Genomic DNA, 23,411 nt, shown 5'->3' on the forward strand with positions numbered 1-23,411 from the left:
ATGGATGCCTTCCTGGAAACCTATAAACTACCAAGACTGAAACAGGAAGAAGTTGATTATCTAAATAGACCTAGTAATCATGAAGAGAATGAAGTAATGATCAAAACCTCCCAAAAAACAAGAATCCAGGGCCTGATGGATTCCATCGGGGAATTCTACCAAACATTCAAAGAAGAAATAAGCCTATTCTCCTGAAGCTGTTTCAAAAAATAGAAACAGAGGGAAAACTACCAAACTCATTCTATGAGGCTGGTATTACATTGATCCCAAAACCAGACAAAGTCCCCATTAAAAAGGAGAATTACAGACCAATATCCCTGATGAATATGGTTGCCAAAATTCTCAACAAGATCCTAGCTAGGAGGATCCAAATGTACATTAAAAGGATTATCCATCATGACCAAGTGGCATTCATCCCTGGGATGCAAGGGTGGTTCAACATTCGCAAATCGTTAACCAGAGACGTAAAGGACCTATATACTTAACCAGAGATGTAAAGGACCTATATTCTAGAAACTATAAATCACTCTTGAAAGACAATGAGGAAGACATAAAAAGATGGAAAGATATTCCATGCACATGGATCGGAAGAATTAACATAGTTAAAATGTCCATGCTACCCAGAGCAATCTACACTTTCAATGCTATCCCGATCAAAATACCAAGGACATTTTTCAAAGAACTGGAACAAATAGTCCTTAAATTTGTATGGAAACAGAAAAGGCCCCGAATATCCAAGGAACTGTTGAAAAGGAAAAACAAAGCTGGGGGCATCACAATGCCGGATTTCAAGCTGTACTACAAAGCTGTGATCACAAAGACAGCATGGTACCAGCACAAAAACAGACACATAGACGAATGGAACAGAATAGAGAACCCAGAAATGGACCCTCGGCTCTTTGGGCAACTAATCTTTGATAAAGCAGGATAAAACATCCAGTGGAGAAAAGACAGTCTCTTCAATAAATGGTGCTGGGAACATTGGACAGCTACATGCAAAAGAATGAAACTTGACCACTATCTCACACCATACACAAAAATAAACTCCAAATGGATGAAAGACCTCGAGGTGAGACAGGAATCCATCAGAATGCTAGAGGAGAACATAGGCAGCAACCTCTACGACATCAGCCAAAGCAACCTTTTTCATGATACATCCCCAAAGGCAAGAGAAACAAAAGATAAAATGAATTTATGGGACTTCATCAAGATTAAAAGTTTCTGCACAGCCAAGGAAATAGTCAGAAAAGCTAAGAGGCAGCCCACGGAATGGGAGAATATATTTGCAAATGACACTACAGATAAAGGACTGGTATCCAAGATCTACAAAGAACTTCTCAAACTCAATACACGAGAAACAAATAAACAAATCAAAAAATGGGCAGAAGATATGAACAGACACTTTTCTAACGAAGACATACAAATGGCTAACAGACACATGAAAAAATGTTCAAAATCATTAGCCGTCAAGGAAATTCAAATCAAAACCACACTGAGATACCACCTTACGCCAGTTAGAATGGCAAAAATAGACAAGGCAAGAAACAACAATTGTTGGAGAGGATGTGGAGAAAGGGGATCCCTCCTACATTGTTGGTGGGAATGCAAGTTGGTATAGCCACTTGGAAAACAGTGTGGAGGTCCCTTAAAAAGTTAAAAATTGAGCTACCCTATGATCAAACACTACTGGGTGTTTACCCCAAAGATACAGACGTAGTAAAGAGAAGGGCCATATGCACCCCAATGTTCATAGCAGCAATGTCCACAATAGCTAAATCGTGGAAGGAGCCTAGATGCCCTTCAACAGATGACTGGATTAAGAAGTTGTGGTCCATATATACAATGGAATATTACTCAGCAATCAGAAAGAACGAGTTCTCAACATTTGCTGCAACATGGACGGCACTGGAGGAGATAATGCTAAGTGAAATAAGTCAAGCAGAGAAAGACAACTATCATATGATTTCTCTCATCTATGGAACATAAGAACTAGGATGATCGGTAGGGGAAGAAAGGGATAAAGAAGGGGGGGGAATTAGAATGGGGAATGAAACATGAGAGACTATGGACTATGAGAAACAAACTGAAGACCTCAGAGGGGAGGGGGGTGGGGGAATGGGATAGACCGGTCATGGGTAGTAAGGAGGGCACGTATTGCATGGTGTACTGGGTGTTATATGCAACTAATAAATCATCGAGCTTTACATCGGAAACCGGGGATGTACTGTATGGTGACTAACATAATATAATAAAAAACCATTAAAGAAAAAACATTCGCAAATCGATCAGTGTGATGATCACATCAACAAGAAAAGAGTCAAGAACCATATGATCCTGTCAATTGATGCAGATAAAGCATTTGTCAAAATACAGCACCCCTCCTGATTCAAACCCTTCAGAGTGTAGGGACAGAGGGTACATTCCTCAATTTCATAAAAAACCATCTATGAAAAGCTTACAGTGAATATCATTCTCAACGGGGAAAAACTGAAAGCCTTTCCCTTATGATCAGGAACACGACAAGGACCTACTCTCGCCATTATTATTTAACGTAGTACTAGAAGTCCTTGCAACAGCAACCAGACAACAAAAAGTGATAAAAGGTATCCAAATCGGCAAAGAAGTCAAAGTGTCTCTCTTCGCAGATGACATGATACTTTATATGGAAAACCCAAAAGACTCCACCCCCAAATTACTAGAATTTATAGAGCTATTCAGTAATGTGGCAGGATACAAAATCAATGCTCAGAAATCAGTTGCATTTCTATACACGAACAATGAGACTGAAGAAAGAGAAATTAGGGAATTGATTCCATTTACCAAAAATCATAAGCTATCTCGGAATTAACTTGACCAGAGACATAAAGGATATATATTTTAGAAACTACAAATCATTCTTGAAAGACATTGAAGAAGACACAGAAAGATGGAAAGATATTCCATGCTCATGGATCGGAAGAATAAACATAGTTAAAATGTCTATGTTACCCAGAGAAATCTGCACTTTCAATGGTATCCTGATCAAAATACCAATGACATTTTTCAAAGAACTGGAACAAACAGCCCTTAAATTTGTGTGGAACCAGAAAAGGCCCCAAATTGTCAAGGAATTGTTGAAAAGGAAAAACAAAGTTGCGGCATCACGTTGCCGGATTTCAAGCTGTACTACAAAGCTGTGATCACAAAGACAGCATGGTACTGGCACAAAAACAGACACATAGACCAAGGGAACAGAATAGAGACCCCAGAAATGGACCCTCGGCTCTTTGGCCAACTAATTTTTGATGAAGCACGAAAAAACATGGGAAAAAACAGTGGAAAAAAGACAGTCTCTTCAATAAATGGTGCTGGGAACATTGGACAGCTATATGCAAAAGAATGAAACTTGACCACTCTCTCACACCATACACAAAGATAAACTCCAAATGGATGAAAGACCTCAATGTGAGACAGGAATCCAGCAAAATCATAGAGGAGAACATAGGCTGTAACCTCTTTGACATCGACCACAGCAACTTTTTTCATGACACATATTCAAAGGCAAGAGACACAAAAGAAAAAATGCCCTTGTGGGACTTCATCAAGATAAAAAGCTTCTGCACAGCCACGGAAACAGTCAAAAAAACTAAGAGGCAGCCCATGGAATGGGAGAGGATATTTGCAAATGCACTACAGATAAAAGGCTGGTATTGAAGATATATAAAGAACTCTCAAACTCAATACCCAAGAAACAAATAATCAAATCAAAAAAAGGACAAAAGATCTGAACAGACACTTTTCCAATGAAGACATACAAATGGCTAACAGACACATGAAAAAATGTTCAACATCATTGGCCATCAAGGAAATTCAAATCAAAACCACACTGAGATACCACATTACGCCAGTTAGAATGGCAAAAATTGACAAGGCAGGAAACAACAAATGTTGGAAGGGATGTGGAGAAAAGGGATCCCTCCTACATTGTTGGTTGGAATGCAAGATGGTACAGCCACTTCAGAAAACAGTGCGGAGGTCCCTCAAAAATTAAAACTAGAGCTACCCTATTACCCAGCAATTGCACTACAGGGTATTTACCCCAAAGATATAGAAGTAGTGAAGTGAAGAGCCATATGCACCCCAATGTTCATAACAGCATTGTCCACAATAGCTAAATTGTTGAAGGAGCCGAGATGCCCTTCAACCAATGACTGGATTAAGAAGATGTGGTTCATATATACAATGGAATATTACTCAGCCATCAGAAAGAACGATTACCCAACATTTGCATCAATATGTATGAGACTGGAGGAGATTATGCTAAGTGAAATAAGTCAAGCAGGAAAGACAATTATCATATGGTTTCACTCATTTATGGAACTTAAGAAATAGGAAGATCGGTAGGAGAAGGAAGGGAAGAATGAAGGGGGGTAAACAGAAGGGGGAATGAACCATGAGAGACTATGGACTCTAGGAAACAAACTGAGGGCTTGGCGGGGGGGACTGGGATAGGCCAGTGATGGGTATTAAGGAGAGCACGTATTGCACGTGTTATGTATTTTCTGCTCATTACCCTTCATACAATGTCCCATCAAATTCAAAGTTACCAGTACTCCTTTGCATTTTATATGGTGCACTATAGTTATCAACACATTTTCCTATAGATTATTGCATTTGACTCCCACAGGAATACTTTCAAAAGAACAGGGATTACTCTTTTAAATTGATGTATATGGAAACTAAAACATACAAAGGTAGATATTCATTTTTAATTCAAGGTTTTTCTAACCCATAACACTGTCATTATTACAACTTGTTTCAGGTGTGTCTTTAATATTTTCTCGCCATACACTGAAATCTCTATGTGTGTCAGGCACTATGCTAAATAGTTTGCACAAAGATATGGAACTGTCATGAGAACTTTATGAGAGAGGAATCATTCTTCCCACTACAGCTGAGGTAATCGGGGCTCCGAGAGGCTGAGTAATCTCCGTAAGGTTACAGAGCTGGATTGTAGGAGATCTGGAGCCTTACTCCAGTTCAGTCTGATCCCACATCCTATGCTCTTAACTACTATGGTGAACTCCCTCTCAGATTTATGTTAGATTCCTTACTTTCCTCAAATAAATTTAATTTTAATTTTTAATTTTCAGTGGGTATTCTTGCCATTTTCATCACTGAGTTTCTACAATTCTGCATCTATAAATGGCTAACTTAGAACTAAATCTAAAGCAAAAGTTTATTTTCAACCTAATCAATCTGCTTTGCATGTATGGGGAAATTTAAAGTTAATTGGCAAACCTTAGCTCAAACTCTGAACAAACATGCACTGACAGCCCCAAACCAATGTGGCACAGACCTAGATCATTAAGCTGAGATTTGAACCACTAACATGAGCCTGACTTCTAAAATACAGGTGTTTGGGCAGATTCAAACCAGTGCAGCAAAAGTTTTGAAAATTAAACTGAGATTTTGATCACCTTACAAGTCTCAGCATAAGTTTCAAATCATGCATTCCTATAATAGTTATAAACAAGCATAGCAAAGATTTGAAGAACTGAACTGAAGTTTGAACCACCACCCACAGGAGGCAGGACGGAACTTAGGGTCTAAATCTCCTTTGTTGATTGCCTGCTAATATAAAACTTCCAACGTTCTGCAGAAGATTATAACAGGTCATAGAGTCTGATACAATCCAAAATTATGTTACATATAAGAGATCAGGAAAATGCGATCCATCTCCCCCACCCCCCAAAAAAGCACACACACACACACACACACACACACACACACACACACACACACACATACAAGCAAAGAATGCAACACCAAAATGACAAAAATAGATACTGGAGTTTTCAAAACTTTAAGGCAACACCATGCTCCACAAGGTCAGAAACAAACAAACAACAAAAAAGAAATCACACACATGCAATGGATTAGAAGATAAGACATCTCAACAGGAAATAATAAAAATAATATTTTAAAAATGGAAATTTTAAAGTTAAAAATTTAATATCTGAGATAAAAACAATTACTGGATAGACTCAAGAGCAAAATTGATATGACAGTAGAAATAACAAAGAAAGATAAGGGGCACCTGGATGGCTCAGTTGGTTAAGCATCTACCTTCGGCTCAGGTCATAATCCCAGAGACCTGGGATTGAGGCCCACGTCAGGCTTCCTGCTAATGGGGAGTCTGTTTCTCTCTCCGACCCTCCCCAACATACTCTGTCTCTCAAATAAATAAAATCCTAAAAATAAAAAAGAAAGATAAGATTTAAAAAAATTAGGCAGAGCCTCAGGTACCTATGAGATATCAAAGCTCTAATATATGCATGTTTGGAGCTCCAGAAAAGTAAAAGAGCAAATATATATATACATATATATTTTGTGATATATTCCCAAATCTCTTAAGAGACATATGTTTATAGATTCAAAATGCTTTGTGAACTCTAAAAAGTATAAATCCAAAGAAAACACTAGACACATTATAGACAAATTTTTAAAATTCAAATATGAAGTCCTGAAAACATATAGAGAAAAATGACATGCTATTTATGGGAGGACAATGATTTGAATGATTGTTGATTTCTTATCAGAAAGAATCAAGGCCAGAAGACAAAACCTTTAAAGTGATAAAAGAAAGAAAACTATATTGTTGAAGTAAAATTCAATATATCCAATGAAAATATCTTTGAGAAATGAAGGTGAGAGAAAGAAATTTTTAGATGAAATAAAATCAGGAGCATTTGTCACTAACAGATCTTTTCTGTAGGGAATGCTAGAAGAAATTGTAAGTAGAGTGTAAAAAGTGAGGTATGTATACTATAATCCACAAAGGAACCACTACAAATAAAACAAAACACACACACGCATATCAAAAGAGTCAAATAATAATTAAAATGAAATACTAAAATATTTCCCCAAAAAATCAAGAAGGAGAGAATATAGAAACAAAAAAACAATAAGGAAATGTTAGGACTAAACCCAACTATATTAATAATTACATAAGCCATTATTGGTTTTAATATCCAATTAACAAGTAGAGATTCACAGATGAATAAAAACAAGACTGAACTATATGCTGCCATAACAGCCACACATAAAATATAAAGACATAGACAGGTATCAAGTAAGTGGATGAAAAAAAAAAACATGATATATAAGTAGTAAGGAAAAGAAGGCTAGACTGGCTATGCTAATATCAGATAAAATAGACTCTAATAAAAAAAAGAAATACTACAGATTACATTTTATAAAACTAAGAGAAATAATGAGGAAAAAATAACAATTAAAGATGTCTATGTACTTAATTACAGAGCCACAATATACACAAATCAAAAATTGAGAGAATTAATGGGAGATAATTTTTTCATCAAAGTAGATTTTAACAACTTTCTTTGAGCAACTGATAGAGCAGCTAAGTAAAAACTCAACAAGGACATAAAAGATCTCAATGGCACTATGAGCCAGTTTAATCTAATTTTATTTATAGAGTACTCCATCCAATAACTGAAGAATACACATTTTTCCCAAGTACACATGATAGATTCACTGAGATAGACCATCTTCTCGAGTATAAAATAAGACAAATAACTTCAAGAATCTAAGTTAGGCAGTGTATTCTCTCATATCAATGTAGTTAAATTAGAACCTAATAACGATAAATATTGAGGTAACCCTATTTATCTGGAAATTAAACTACACCTTTCAAATAATTCATGGATCAAAGACTGAATTACAAGAAAATTTACAAAATATTTTGAATTGATATAATTAAAATACAACATATCGGGGCACCTAGGTGGCACAGTGAGGTTACGTGTCTGACTCTTGATTTGGGCTCAGGTCATTATCTCAGGGTTGTGAGATTGAGCCTTGTGACCGGCTCCATGCTTGGCATGGAGTCTGCTTGGGTTTCTGTTTTCCTCTTTCTATCCCTCTCCCCACCCCATTCACATATGTGCATGCTCTCTCTCTCTCTCTAAAATAAATAAATAAATCTTTTTAAAAATTACAATATATCAAAATGTGTAAGGGGATACTAAAGCTAGTAAGTGGAAAATTTAATATGTAGATACTAGGAAAGAAGAAAGATTTACAATCAGTGTAAAATTCCATCTGTAGAAACTAGAAAAGCAAAAACAAAGTAAAAGTATGCTAATAAAGAACAGAAATAAACTATATTAAAAAGAGATAGATAATAGAAAAAATAACTAAGTAAAAATCTGGTGCTCTGAGAAAAATCAACAGAATTAATGATCCTATGGCTAGAATTTTTGTGACAAAAGGAGGGACAATACAAACCAGCAACCTCAGTAATGAACATTTGATCTCCAGGATTTGTCACCACAGACTCTCCACATTAAAAGAATAAAAGAATTTTGGGCTAAAGATTTGACAACTTACATGAAGTGGACAGATGCTATGAAGGATAAAATTTATGAAAATTGACACAAAAGGAAACAGAAAAGCTGAATAATAGTCTTATGTCAATTGAAGAAATGGAATTTCTTACCCAACATTGGAACTCCCGAGCTAGGGTTTTTCACTGTGGCATTGGCAGTGTCTTCTCTGAGTCTGCTTCCCCTGGGGACATCACTGCATGTTTCCTATAGGAGGTGAGTAGAGGAGGGATGGTGGGAGTGTGGAGTAGATACACGGGGGCTGCAGCAGGATAAGGCTATATAGGATGCTTGGATACTGGATTTAAAAAAAAATTCCTCCATCTTATTACACTATCAATTTAACCCGATCAACCAGCCACAAATCAAGGGGTAGAAATGGAGACTCAGAGGAGGAAAAGACCAGTCTTTGCACTGAGTAACAATAAACAATGTCAATGTCCTGAGGCAAATACATATATATTACTTCCCCTAAAGGATAGAATGTAGGCCAGAATAAAAGAGCTAAGAGAAAAAGAAGACTTGAGAACCTTAATCAGAGGCCAACAGTCTTTAATTAAATAAGTCTCTAAAAATCAAGGTACACAATTAAATTGAATAGATCTTTATTCTATTATAATAATTTCCTACCTTTGCTTTATTTTTTCCACTTTTTTTAAAACAGAAAAGTATAACCTCAATTTCTTACACCTATTTGCACTTTTAACCTAAATATGACTCATCACCTTCCTATCCCACCCCTAATCTACAGGTTTACCATCCTGGGGAATAAATCACCATCTACTTAGCAAGTTCAGAGAAACAGGGGTAGAGAAGGTACAAAAGGACAGCTGGCATCCAATTTCCTCTCCCAGCTTCTGACCAGAGTCTTCTTTGTACTCAACTAGGTGTATCTTTAAAGTTAGTCTGTGGTCCGTGGCCCCCCTTCTCCCAACTCCCAGGTCTGATGATTTATAATAACAGAAAAAACAAGTTGTTCCTCCGAAAAATGTTGGAAGTTAGTAGTCTTTCTGATAATGAGCAAGAAAGGAATGGCAATTAAAATTACTTTATTAAGTAAGTCTAATTATCTCAACATCATCTCTTTTATAATCTATGCTTTTACTTTTATTTATAATTTATCATTCTATTTATCTCCCATTCAAAATTGCAAAATATGTTCATTCACATGCCTATATTCTCCACAAGATCCAGACAAAAAAGACTTAATAAACACCAAATTTAGAAATGCCTTTCTTCCACATGCTAATGAATGCTCCGTATGCAATAACATTTCATGCTCACACAGCTTTGAAGTGTCTTATCTCTCTGGGCAGCCAGGGAAAACAGTAGAGCTTAACCAAGGCACCAATTCATCAGGTCTACACCGGAGACTGAAAAAGCTTTGGATTATTTAGAAACAGATTATCAGAAAATCAGTGCATACCTTAGGAAGAAAAGGAGGTATTAATTAATTGCACAGTAACATGCAATTTTATCATTAATTTAACCTTTGATTCACATGGTCAAACATTGATTCCAACATAATGTTGCTGAACTTGTAAGTCCTCTTTCCTGCTAATAAAAATGGCCCTGTATCTCTAGACCATCAGTTATAAGATAGGTATTTTTCACTCTGGGCTCAGGAATAAGTTCCAGTTTCTCACACCAGGGCTTACTCAAGTCCCAGCAGCACTTTATATTCTTTACAGCAAATCAAAAGGACCCAGTATCATGACTTTTACCACCACAGAGCATTCATTTGAAATCAGGAAGTCCATACATTGGTACAAAGTTTTGGGTACCACAAAGAGTGCAGTAGCAACAGAGATAGACTATCCCACCAATCTGGCTCAAATTTCTAGGGGATTGTACCCCAGTTTGCCCAGGACAGCATCCGTTTATCCCTCTTTTCCTCGTTTTATTATTAATAGTCATCTTCCCTCATACTACTACTTTCAAAGAGCTGTTGGTTTGGTTTGGACTATGAGTTATATGGTCGCTTTATGGTGTCAGTGTGCTGTGTCAGAAGGGGTCTTAGCACCAGCCACATGCACTTTACCTCCTTACAACAATGTAGGTTTTGATATTGAACCCAGATAGCTTACCCCTTCCTTATTATGAGTATCATTTGGAAAGCTTTGTTGTCCTTTCCTGCCAGCCAGCCAGAGTGCTTAATAACTTAAGTCTTCAAAAAGAAATAATCTCCATCCTGCCATCTTTCCTTCTAGAAACTTCCCTGAAAAGATATGATGGGTCAAATAAATGAGGAATAAGTAAGTATCCTGGAACTTCACCTTCAAACAGGATTTAAATCCTAGACTCTCTCAAAGCCAAAAAATGATCCTGTTCATGCCCGCATACCACCCAGCCAATATGTGGGTATTTGCTTTGCTTTCTAACAATTGAAGGACCTTCCTAAATGATGATGACCTTCTTAAACCAGTAACATTCTGGTCACAGATGGCTTGATCATGCCACCATCATCAACAGAAATAACAAGCATCTTTTATTTAATTTTTAAATTTTGTATTTGTATTTTTTTTTTAAGAAAGGAGAAAGAGAGAGAGAGAGCACAAGCAGGGAGGGGCACAAGGAAAAGGAGATAGAGAATCCCAAACACGCTCCATGCTCAGCTCGGAGCCCGACATAGGGTGCTCAATCCCACAACCCTGAACTGAGATCATGGCCTGGGCGGTCATGAGTTGGTCGCATAACAGACTGAGCCACCCAGGTGCTCCAGCAAGCATCTTTTAAATGGCTCTTCTTTTGAAAAATAGCTCTTTTAAAAAAAAAAAAGTTCTGCCTCACTGTGCACCTCCTTTTAAATACACATATCTTTTCTTTCTCTCTCTTTCACACACACACACACACACACACACACACTCACACACACACACAAACACATGCACACACATACTCTACATTAAAATCTTTGAAAATTAGCACAATAACTTACTCAACCAATTTAATTTTTTGTCTGCAAAGATAGCAAGTCTTCATAAAATAAACCATAAGTAAATCACTGAAACACTGATTCAGCAAAATGCTATCAGTTCTGCTCTAGTCTCTTTCCCCAGGGAAATCATCCTATAATAGTTGATTTTTCCTAGAAATGGAAAAAGGAGTCTCTTTCCTTGCTTCTCCCTTTAACACACACGTATGCACACTTCATAAACATAGAGGTTCCAATTCCCTCACTGCACCCCCTAACTCTGTTGCTTTTAACCATAATTCCCTTCTTCCACAAATAATCCTCCTAAAGAAGTGTCTGTGTGTGGGGGGGGGCGGTCAGGGTGTTGGGGGAGAGGTAGTAAGGAATGCACAAAAGCCCCTTAGGAACTGCTTCTTTGTGGTGGCTCAAAGTCTCGCTCAATTTTGTAGTCTTTGCTCGTCAAAATATTTTAGACACCACGTATTTTCTTTCTTTCTTTCTTTCTTTCTTTCTTTCTTTCTTTCTTTCTTTCTTTCTTTCTTTTTAAGATTTTATTTATTTGACAGTGAGAAGGAACACAAGCAGAGGGAGTGGGAAAGGGAGAAGCAGGCTTCCTGCTGAGCAGGGAGGCCAATGTGGGGCTCAATCCCAGGACCCTGGGATCATGACCTGAGCTGAAGACAGATGCTTAATGACTGAGCCACCCAGGCGCCCCCACATATTTATTTTCTTAATCTCTTCTTCCCCTTCCCAAAATTTGGTACCAAAAACTTATTGAAGAATTAACTTCTAATGATCCAGGCCAGCACCAACACACACATACCAACAGACACGCAATTAATGCCTGCACCCCGCCATCAAAGTGTTAAAAGTACTGCTTTGTATTTAATCTTTTTTAATAATATTTTTATTATGTTAGTCACCATGCTTTGTATTTAATCTTAAGAATTTTAGCTTAATGATTCAACTGATTTCCAAAACACATCTCACCTGATTCTGGAGCATCAGAGGGCTTGTCCATTTCATTGAGCTGTGTGAACATTCATCACTATTGGTAAAATTCAAACATACCCATTAAAACCAATCTAGTTTTGAGGGTCTGCATTTCATGGTTGGAGCAATAGCTTCAGATCTGGAGGTGAAGGAGCAGGATGCACATGGACTAACATACTACGCATCTCCAGCCTTTCCTCTGGAAAAAGTAAAGATGGTGTTTTACAGAAATTTCCTACACCTCCTTCAACTGAAAATAATAATAAGATGACTTGTGAGACTGAATTTGGTATCTCTTACCCTGAGGATACCTATTTATTTGCCTGTCTTCCTTCCCCAATGCCCCACAGCTAAATTGTAAACCCCTTGACTGTAGAGGCTGTGTTTTGCTGACTTCAGGATCTTCAGGATCTAGCATGGCCGAGTAGAAGTTAATGAAAATGAACTGAACTGATTTCCACATCATGGAAGCCATACTATTTTATATGAAACTGAAGCACAAGTTACTTTTTCCCACAATTCACAAAGCCTTTAGACTACCTACACAGTGTTTAGGATGACATTTCATGGCTAGAGGAGTTGATACTTAGAGGTAAAGTGTTTTTGTTGTTTGTTTCCTTGGGCTGAATTATCTGGGTCACTTGCTTACCTCCCTCTTTCCCAGTTATTACCTACATATGAACACAAGTTAAACCTAATAGCATTAAAACACCAGGTTAAAACAAAACAAAAAAAAACCTAAAGCTACACTGCTGGAAAGGGAAGGTGGTTTCCATTTTCTACATTTAAAAATCCATGTGAGTATGAAGTTGCCATATCTTAATCCCAAGATTAACTTTGCCATTTGTAGCTCTGCACAGAGCCTGGATCCTTCTGAGAACTCAACCATTGCACAGAACCTGAGTCCCTCTGGGGAACCCTACCACCTGGAATGGTTGGCTGACCTCTGAAATTCACAGACATGGCCTCCTAATCATTTCAGGGTTTTTTGTTGTTGTTTTTTGCCCCATTTTACTGCTGTTGGAAATAACAATATTAAGGCAAATTTGCTACTGAAAAGAAATTTTGTTTGAAAAGATCCTGAGCAAAATATTTTTACGAAAATGATGTTTGTTCTTAGTCCTAATGTATCTTTATTTTTAAAGTTTTAAAAAAAATTTTTTTATTATATTATGTTAGTCACCATACGGTACATCCCTGGTTTTTGATGTAAAGTTCGATGATTCATTAGTTGCTTATAACACCCAGTGCACCATGCAATACGTGCCCTCCTTACTACCCATCACCAGCCTATCCCATTCCCCCACCCCCCTCCCCTCTGAAGCCTGCAGTTTGTTTCTCAGAGTCCATAGTCTCTCATGTTTCATTCCCCCTTCTGATTATCCCCCCTTTCTTTATCCCTTTCTTCCCCTACCGATCTTCCTAGTTCTTATGTTCCATAGATGAGAGAAATCATATCATAATTGTCTTTCTCTGCTTGACTTATTTCACTTAGCATTATCTCCTCCAGTGCCATCCATGTTGCAACAAATGTTGAGAACTCGTTCATTTTGATAGCTGAGTAATATTCCATTGTATATAGGGAGCACAACTTCTTAATCCAGTCATCTGTTGAAAGGAGTCTCGGTTCCTTCCACGATTTAGCTATTGTGGACAATGCTGTTATGAACATTGGGGTGCATATGGCCCTTCTCTTCACTACATCTGTATCTTTGGGGTAAATACCCAGTAGTGCAATGGCTGGGTCATAGGGTAGCTCAATTTCTAACTTTTTAAGGGACCTCCACACTGTTTTCCAGAGTGGCTGTACCAACTTGCATTCCCACCAAAAATGTAGGAGGGATCCCCTTTCTTCACATCCTCTCCAACAATTGTTGTTTCTTGCCTTGTCAATTTTTGCCATTCTAACAGGCATAAGGTGGTATCTTAGTGTGGGTTTGATTTGAATTTCCCTGATGGCTAATGATTTTGAACATTTTTTCATGTGTCTGTTAGCCATTTGTATGTCATCATTGGAAAAGTGTCTGTTCATATCTTCTGCCCATTTTATGATTTGTTTATTTGTTTCTCACGTATTGAGTTTGAGAAGTTCTTTGTAGATCTTGGATACCAGTCTCTTATCTGTGGTATCATTTGCAAATATATTCTCCCATTCCGTGGGCTGCCTTAGTTTTTTTTTGACTGTTTCCTTGGCTGTGCAGAAGCTTTTTATCTTGATGAAGTCCCACAAGTGCATTTTCTCTTTTGTTTCTCTTGCCTTTGGAGATGTGTCATGAAAAAGGTTGCTTTGGCCGATGTCATAGAGGTTGCTGCCTATGTTCTCCTCTAGGATTTTGATGGATTCCTGTCTCACATTGAGGTCTGTCATCCATTTGGAGTTTATCTTTGTGTATGGTGTGAGAGATTGGTCAAGTTTCATTCTTTTGCATGTAGCTGTCCAATGTTCCCAGCACGAATTATTGAAGAGACTGTCTTTTTTCCACTGGATGTTTTTTCCTGCTTTATGAAAGATTAGTTGCCCAAAGAGCTGAGGGTCCATTTCTGGGTTCTCTATTCTGTTCCATTGGTCTATGTGTCTGTTTTTGTGCCAGTACCATGCTGTCTTTGTGATCACGGCTTTGTAGTACAGCTCGAAATCCGGCAACGTGATGCCCCCAACTTTGTTTTTCCTTTTCAACAATTCCTTGACAATTCGGGGCCTTTTCTGTTTCCACACAAATTTAAGGGCTGTTTGTTCCAGTTCTTTGAAAAATGTCCTCGGTATTTTGATCGGGATAGCATTGGAAGTGTAGTTTTTTCTGGGTAGCATGGACATTTTAACTAAGTTAATTCTTCTGATCCATGAGCATGGAATATTTTTCTATCTTTTTGTGTCTTCTTCAATGTCTTTCAAGAGTGATCTGTAGTTTCTAGAATATAGATCCTTTACGCCTCCGGTTAAGTTAATTCCAAGGTAACATATGGTTTTTGGTGCTATTGTAAATGGGATGGATTCCCTAATTTCTCTTTCTTCATTCTCGTTTTCATGTATAGAAATGCAACTGATTTCTGAGCATTGATTTTGTATCCCGCCACATTACTGAATTGCTCTATAACTTCTAGTAGTTTGGGAGTGGATTCTTTTGGGTTTTCCATAGAGAGTATCATGTCATCTGCGAAGAGAGACATTTTGACTTCTCCTTTGCCGATTTGGATACCTTTTATCCCTTTTTGTTGTCTGATTGCTGTTGCAAGGACTTCTAGTACTATGTTGAATAATAGTGGTGAGAGTGGGCATCATTGTCGTGTTCCTGATCTTAAGGGAAAGGCTTCCAGCTTTTCCCTATTGAGAATGATATTTGCTGTAGGCTTTTCATAGATGGTTTTTATGAGATTGAGGAATGTACCCTCTATCCCTACACTCTGAAGGGTTTTAATCAGGAAAGGATGCTGTATTTTGTCAAATGCTTTTTCTGCATCTATTGAGAGAATCATATGATTTTTGGCTTTTTCCTTCTGGATAAAATCTAAGACACCGATCTATTTGCAAATGTTGAACCTCCCTTGCATCCCAGGGATGAATCCCACTTGGTCATGATGGATAATACTTTTAATATACTGTTGGATTCTATTAGCCAGGATCTTGTTGAGGATTTTGGCGTCCATATTCACTAGGGAAATCAGTCTGTAATTCTCCTTTTTGATGGGGTCTTTGCCTGGTTTGGGGATCAAGGTAATATTGGCCTCATAGAATGAGTTTGGTAGCTTTCCTTCTCTTTCTATTTTTTGAAATAGCTTTAGGAGAATAGGTATTATTTCTTCTTTGAATGTTTGGTAGAATTCCCCAGGAAAACCGTCCGGGCCTGGAGTTTTGTTTTTTGGAAGGTTGTTTATCACTTTTTCAATCTCTTTGTAATTAATTGGCCTGCTTAAAAAATCGATTTCTTCCTGTTTCAGTCTTGGTAGTTTATAGGTTTCCAGGAAGGCCTCCATCTCTTCCAGATTGCTTAATTTATTGGCATAAAGCTGTTGATAAAAGTTTCTAATAATCCTTCCAATTTCATTGGTGTTGGTTGTGACCTCTCCTTTTTCATTCATAATTTTATTAATTTTTTAAAATTTTTATTCCAGAATAGTTAACATAGAGTGCTGTATTATTTTCAGGTATAGGATATAGTGATTTGACAATTCTATACATTACTCAGTGCTTATCAAGTTAAGTGTACTCTTAATCCCTTTCACCTGTTTCACCCATCTCCCACCCACCTCCCCTCTGGTAGCACTTTGTTCTCTATAGTGAAGAGCTGATTTTTTGGTTTGTCTCTTTTTTCTTCGTTCATTATTTTGTTACTTAAATTCTACATATCGGAGAAATCATGGTATTTGTCTTTCTCTGACTGACGTCTTTTGCTCAGCATTATACCCTCTGGATCCATCCATGTTGCTGCAAATGGCAATATTTCATTTTTTTTTTTACAGCTGAGTAATATTCCATTGCTTATACATACCACCTCCTCCTCATTCATTTATCTATCAGTGGTCACTTGGGTCACTTCCATAACTTGGCTATTATAAATAGTGCTGCAATAAACATAAAGGCACATGTATCTTTCAAATTAGTCTTTTTGTATTTTTTGGATAAATACCTAGTAGTGGAATTACTGGATTGCATGGTAATTCTATTTTTAATTTTTTGAGGAACCTCCATACTATTTTCCACAGCGGCTGCATCATTTTGTATTCCCAAAAACAGTGTACAAGTGTTCCTTTTTCTCCACATCCTCAGCAACACCTGTTGTTTCTTGTGTTGTTGATTTTAGCTATTCTAACAAGTGTGAGGTGATATCTTGTGGTTTTGATTAGTGTTTCCCTGATTAGTGATGTTGAGCATCTTTTTATGTGTCTGTTGACCATTTGTGTGTCTTCTTTGGAGAAATGTCTTTCTATGTCTTTGACCCATTTTTAATTGGATTATTTGTTTTTTGGGTATTGAGTTGTATAAGTTCTTTATATATTTTGGATACTAACCCTTTATTTGCTATGTCATTTGCAAATATCTTCTCCCATTCTTATTGTCTTTTAGTTTAGTTGATTTTTTCCTTTGCTGTGCAGAAGCTATTTATTTATTTATATATGTATTTATTTAAAATATTTTATTTATTTATTTGAGAAAGAGAGAGAGAGAATGAGTAGGGGTGATGGGTAGAGGGAGAGGGAGAAATAGACTCCTGGCTGAGCAGGGAGCCTGATGCAGGACTCAATCCCAGGACCCTGGGATCATGACCTGAGCCAAAGGCAGATACTTAACCAATTGGGCCACCCAGGCACAACAGAAGCTTTTTATTTTGATGTAGTCCCTAGTTTATTTTCACTTTTGTTTCCCTTGCCTCAAGAGACATATCTGGAAAAATTCTGCTATGGCTGATGTCAGAAAAATTACTGCCTGTGTTCTCCTCTAGGATTTTTATGGTTTCAGGTCTCATATTTAGGTCCTTAATCCATTTTGAGTTTATTTTGTGTATGGTGAAAGAAAGTGGTCCAGTTTCATTCTTTTGCATTTTGCTGTCCAGTTTTCCCAACACCATTTGTTGGAGAGACTGTCTTTTTCCCACTGCATATTCTTGCCTCCTTTGAAGATTAATTGACCATATAATCATGGGTTTATTTCCAGGCTCTGTTCTGTTCTATTGATCTATGTGTCAAAATTACTGATTTGAAGGTATACATCATCATGTTTATAGCAGCATTATGGAAAGAGCCTAGATGTCTATCAACTGATGAATGGATAAAGATGTGGTATATGTACAGTGGAATATTACTGAGTCATCAAAAAGAATGGAATCTTGCCATTTGAAACAACTGGATGGAGCTAGAGTATTATGCTAAGTGAAATAAGTCAGTCAGAGAAAGACAAATACTGTATGATTTCATTTCTACGTGGAATTTAAGAAACAAAACAGATGAAGACAGGGAAAAAACAAAGAGAGGCAAACCAAAAACCAGACTCTTAACTATAGAGAACAAACTGAGAGTTACTGGAGGGGAGGTCAGTGGGGGGAATGGATTAAATAGGGAATAGGTATTAAGGAGGGCACTTGTGGTGAGCGTTGGGTGTTGTATGTAAGTGAAGAATCACTAAATTCTACACCTGAAACTAATATTGCACTGTATATTAACTAACTGGAATTTAAATAAAAACTTGAAAGAAATGTGTCTATTTTTGTGTCAGTGCCATACTGTTTTGATTACTACAGCTTTGTACTATATCTTGAAATCTAGGATTGTGATACCTCCAGTTTTGTTCTTCCTTTTCAAGACTGCTTTGGCTATTTGAGGTCTTCTGGTGGTTCCATACAAATTTTAGGATTATTTGTTCTAGTTCTGTGAAAATTTTGTTGGCATTTTGATAGAGATTGCATTAAATCTGCAGATTACTTTGAATAGTATGTGCATTATAACAGTATTTGTTCTTCCAATCCATGAACATGGAATACCTTTCTATTTGTTTGTATCATCTTCAATTTCTTTCATCAATGTTTTATAGTTTTCAGTGTACAGGTCTTTCACCTCCTTGGTTATGTTTATTCCTAGGCATTCTATTCTTTTTGGAACAATTGTAAATGGGATTGTTTTCTTAATTTCTCTTTCTGGTGCTTCACTATTAGTATATAGACATGCAGCAGATTTCTGTATTGATTCTGTATCCTGAGACTTTATTGAATTTGTTTATCTGTTCTAGCAGTTTTTTTGATGGAATCTTTAGAGTTTTCTATATATAGTATCATATCATCTGCAAATAGTGAAAGTTTTGCTTCTTCCTTACCAGTTTGGATGCCTTTTATTCCTTTTTCTTGTCTGATTGCTGTGGCTAGTACCTCTAGTACTATGTTGAGTAAAAATGGTGAGAGTGGACATCCTTGTCTTGATCTTGATCTTAGAGAATAAGCTTTCAATTTTCCACCATTGAGTATGATGTTGGCTGTGGGGTTTTCATATCTGCCCTTTATTATGTTGAGGTATGTTTCCTTTAAATCTACTTTTTCGAGGGTTTTTATCATGAATGGATGTTATATTTTGTCAAATACCTTTTCTGCAGCTATTGAAATATGTTTTTTATCTTTTCTCTTATTGATGTGATGTATAACATTGATTGATTTGTGAATATTGAGCCACCCTTGCATCCTGGAAATAAATCCCACTTGATCATGATGAATGATGTTTTTTAATGTATTGTTGCATTTGGTTTGCTAATATTTTGTTGAGGATTTTTGCATCTATGCTCATCAGAGATATTGACATGTAATTCTCTTTCTTCATAGTGTCTGTATTTGGTTTTGTTATCAGGGTAATCCTGGCTTCATAGAATAAATTTGGAAGTTTTCCTTCCTTTTCTATTTTTTGGAAAGGTTTGAGCAGAGTAGATATTAACTCTTCTTTAAATGCTTGGCTAATACATCTTTCTTAAAATTGATCCTAAAGACCCTGAATTGAGACATGATATGGTTCAATGCAAGGCAAGAGATTTCAATTTTAATAGCAAATTTCAACATAAAATGAAATGTTCTTTCCCCATCCCTTCATTAAATATCTTTTATATCAGCTCAGTCGTTAAGTGTCGGCCTTCTGCTCGGGTCATGATCTCAGGGGCCTGGAATCGAGCCCCGCATCAGGCTCCCTGCTCAGCAGGAAGCCTGCTTCTCCCTCTCCCTCTGCCCCTGCTTGTGTTCCCTCTCTTCCTGTCTCTCTCTCTTTTAAATAAATAAATAAAATCTTTAAAAAGTATCTATTTTATATCTTTTTCACAGGGCTACAATCAAAAATTGCTGAAATAGATAAGATGGTTTACATACCCAATTAATAACCATTGAGGGTTAGGAGGAGGGGCATATAATAGAACAGCATACAGTCTTACTTTGTTTCTCTCCCTGTCAGTTGGTTTTTCAAACTAGCCCCTGTATACAGAGGGAAAGGAGAGACCAAAGAGAGACGAACTCCAGGTTGGTAGGATTTAATAAGCAAGAGAACTGACATACAAGGCTTGTCATGGGCAGCAGCAAGACAATTAGATCTTTGCATCCACTCACCAGAATCTGACAAGGCCTTATAGAGGCCTTAATAGGGTTTGGTTGCATGTACCACCTAGATAGTCTCAATCTCTCTCAAGGTTGGGTCCCTAAAAATGGTTCCAGCTGTGGAAACAGTGAGCATACATTCCAAGTACAGAGACAGTGAGGACTTTCTTATTGCCCAGATTTAACCTGAGGGCCAACTTGCGATCATGTCCTCTTGATGATCTCCTCCAATACCTTGTTGTCCTTCTACTGTCTTCTTTTCAGAAACCCCTGGATCTCTCAGTGATCCTTCTGCCATTAAGATTCCTTTATCTCAAACCTTGACACTAACCAAAATCCAGATCCTGTTGCTATACATTTACCTGAAATTGACTTCTTAAGACATATTTCATAACAAAATTGAATGTGTCTAACAAAAATACTTGTAACAACTGTGAGGTAAATTTTAAAACCTGCCTCTTATTAAAATTAAATTATTAAAGTTAGTGTCTCTTAGTCTGTTAACATTTTCCATGTGTAGCAACCACAAGTAAAGCCATAAGTGAAATATTTTCCTCCTAGTAGCAAAATTTTATAATTGGACTTCTGTTTAAAAGGTACATTTTGTGCCATAAAATTACCAATATTGATTTTAAAAATAACTGATCAAAAATAAAACACCTTGTTTACAAACATGTCTTAATTATGTAAAAAATGAAAAGTTAATACATAAAGTTATAGTGTAAAATTTTTTCTTTGATCATTTTATGCATTTGTTGGACTTGCTGAGATCCCTTAAAATATAAGCTTATTAAAATTTGGACTGAAGATTCCCTCTATTTTTCCTTAGAAAATATTCCTATTAGTAAGCAGAGAAAATTTGTATTGTTCTGGTGCTCTAAAGACTCCCAGATTTCATCAAAATTAGAGTAATCAGTCCTAAAAGTTTTCATGGTTTTTTCAGTGCATGTGAATATTTCCATAGTCTTTGGATGAAATATCCAGGGAAAAGCATAGTTTCCTTGGTGATCTCCTTTTCTTCAATAATCTCTTCCTCTTCCATTTCAATAATACCCCTGTAGACCTCTACTGGCTTACTGAAGTTATAAATCAATTCAGAACAGTGGTAATGTCAGCATCACTCACAGTTACTAAGGACTAAAAAAATTTTTTGTGTCATTACATTGGTAGTATTATTTATTGTAAACCACAGTTTCAATCTGATCTATTCAAAGTCATTAAAGTTAATGTAGAGAATAGAGAATGTAGAGTGAAGTGGAAGTTTTAAAATATGACTTCATAAATAATGGTGTATACCACCTATTTTCAAAGATATCAGAGAAGAAAAATTATATGATGGTGTTTTATAAAATAAACACCTAACCTACGAAATAAAAATAGGAATGCAGGTGTTAGAATTTAGTTTATTCCTATGTAGAAAATACTTCTGCTTTCCAGTTGTAATAGATATTTAGATTTCTTTTTTTTTTTACATTTTTCTTTTAAACAAACATGAATAATTCTAATAGTTCTACTAGTGAATTAGTATAGCCTCAGCATATTTGTTCAGCAGCTCTATCTTTATATTTTTCTGTCTATACTATCTATATATTTTCTATAGGGAAATACAAAATTGGTAGTAAAACACTCACAGATCTTTCCAACATTTACTTAAGTGTTCCTCAAGTTTTTTAAAACTAATGGCTTTCTAAAAGCCATTGTAATTTTATAAAACACCATGATGCACTTAAATACAAACTTAAAACAATTAAAAACATACATTGTGATACATAAGCTATCATCTGTGGCAGAGAAAGTGCTATAAACTTAAAAAATTTATTTCATTTTCTTCCTGGTCAAACAGGAGAGTTGCATATCCTACCATTAGAAGTAAATTTGGCATCATAAACTTCATTCTGGCCAATAGAATTGAGTGAAAGTGATGTGTTCTATGACTGACACATAAGACCATCTAGATGATTCATCACATACTCTTCTCCTGTCCTGCTGAAATGTTATGTTAAAGATGGAGGTTACATGACATGGATATGACTAGATTCCTGAAGGACTCCATGGAGCACAATTCTCACCAACTCACATTGGACGGTGATATGAGCAAAAGGTAAAACTTTATTATTTTAAACCAATAAGATTTTGAGGTGATTTGTTTCAGCAACTAGGCACACTTATCCTAATACATCTTATATAGATTTTAGTATGTGAAAATAATAACAAACATCAAAAGTTTTAGATAAATTTATTGAAAAACATTTTTCATCACACCTGGGAATGATTGAAATAATTCAAATTTATCATTAGAATCCCTTGTTTCCAGTAGAGTATAACTTGAGAACAACTGCTTCTACATAAAATGGGGACTGGATTATGTCATGAAATCATCATCAAGGCTTACCATACTTGACTGAAGTAGGTGGCAAGCTATATTTCAGTCCAGTAGGTAAATATTTCATTTGACAAGGAAAGGATATAATTTACTTTTAGATGAAGAATAGGGCCATGGATAGTCAAATATTAGTAAAGAATAAGAGAAGGAAATAACACTTTCCCTATAAGATATAAGAATTTCTATGAAGCTATGTTAATTGAGAAAATGCCCCCCCAAAAATAATCCAGTTAACAAATGGGCAGAAGACATGAATAGGCACTCTTCTAAAGAAGACATCCTGATGGCCAACAGACCCATGAAAAGATGCTCATCATCACTAATCATCAGGGAAATGCAAAGCAAAATTATAGTGAGATTTCACCTCATATCTCTCAGAATGGATTAAATCAACAACAGAAGAAATAATAAGTATAAGAAAGGCTATGGAGAAAGGGGAACCCTCTTGCGCTGTTTGTGGGAATGCAAATTGGTGCGGCCACTCTGGAAAACAGTATTGAGTGTCCTCAAAAGTTAAAAATAGAACTGCCCTATGATCCAGCAATTACACTATGAGGTATTTACCCAAGGAATACAAAAATGCTAATTTAAAGGGATACATGCACCCTGATGTTTACAGCAGCATTATCTACAATAGCCAAATTATGGAAACAGCTCAAGTGTCCATCAACTGACGAATGGAT

Source organism: Ursus americanus, chromosome 16 (assembly GCF_024610735.1).
Source record: "Ursus americanus isolate L20-20 chromosome 16, mUrsAme1.1.p, whole genome shotgun sequence".
Taxonomy (NCBI): domain Eukaryota; kingdom Metazoa; phylum Chordata; class Mammalia; order Carnivora; family Ursidae; genus Ursus; species Ursus americanus.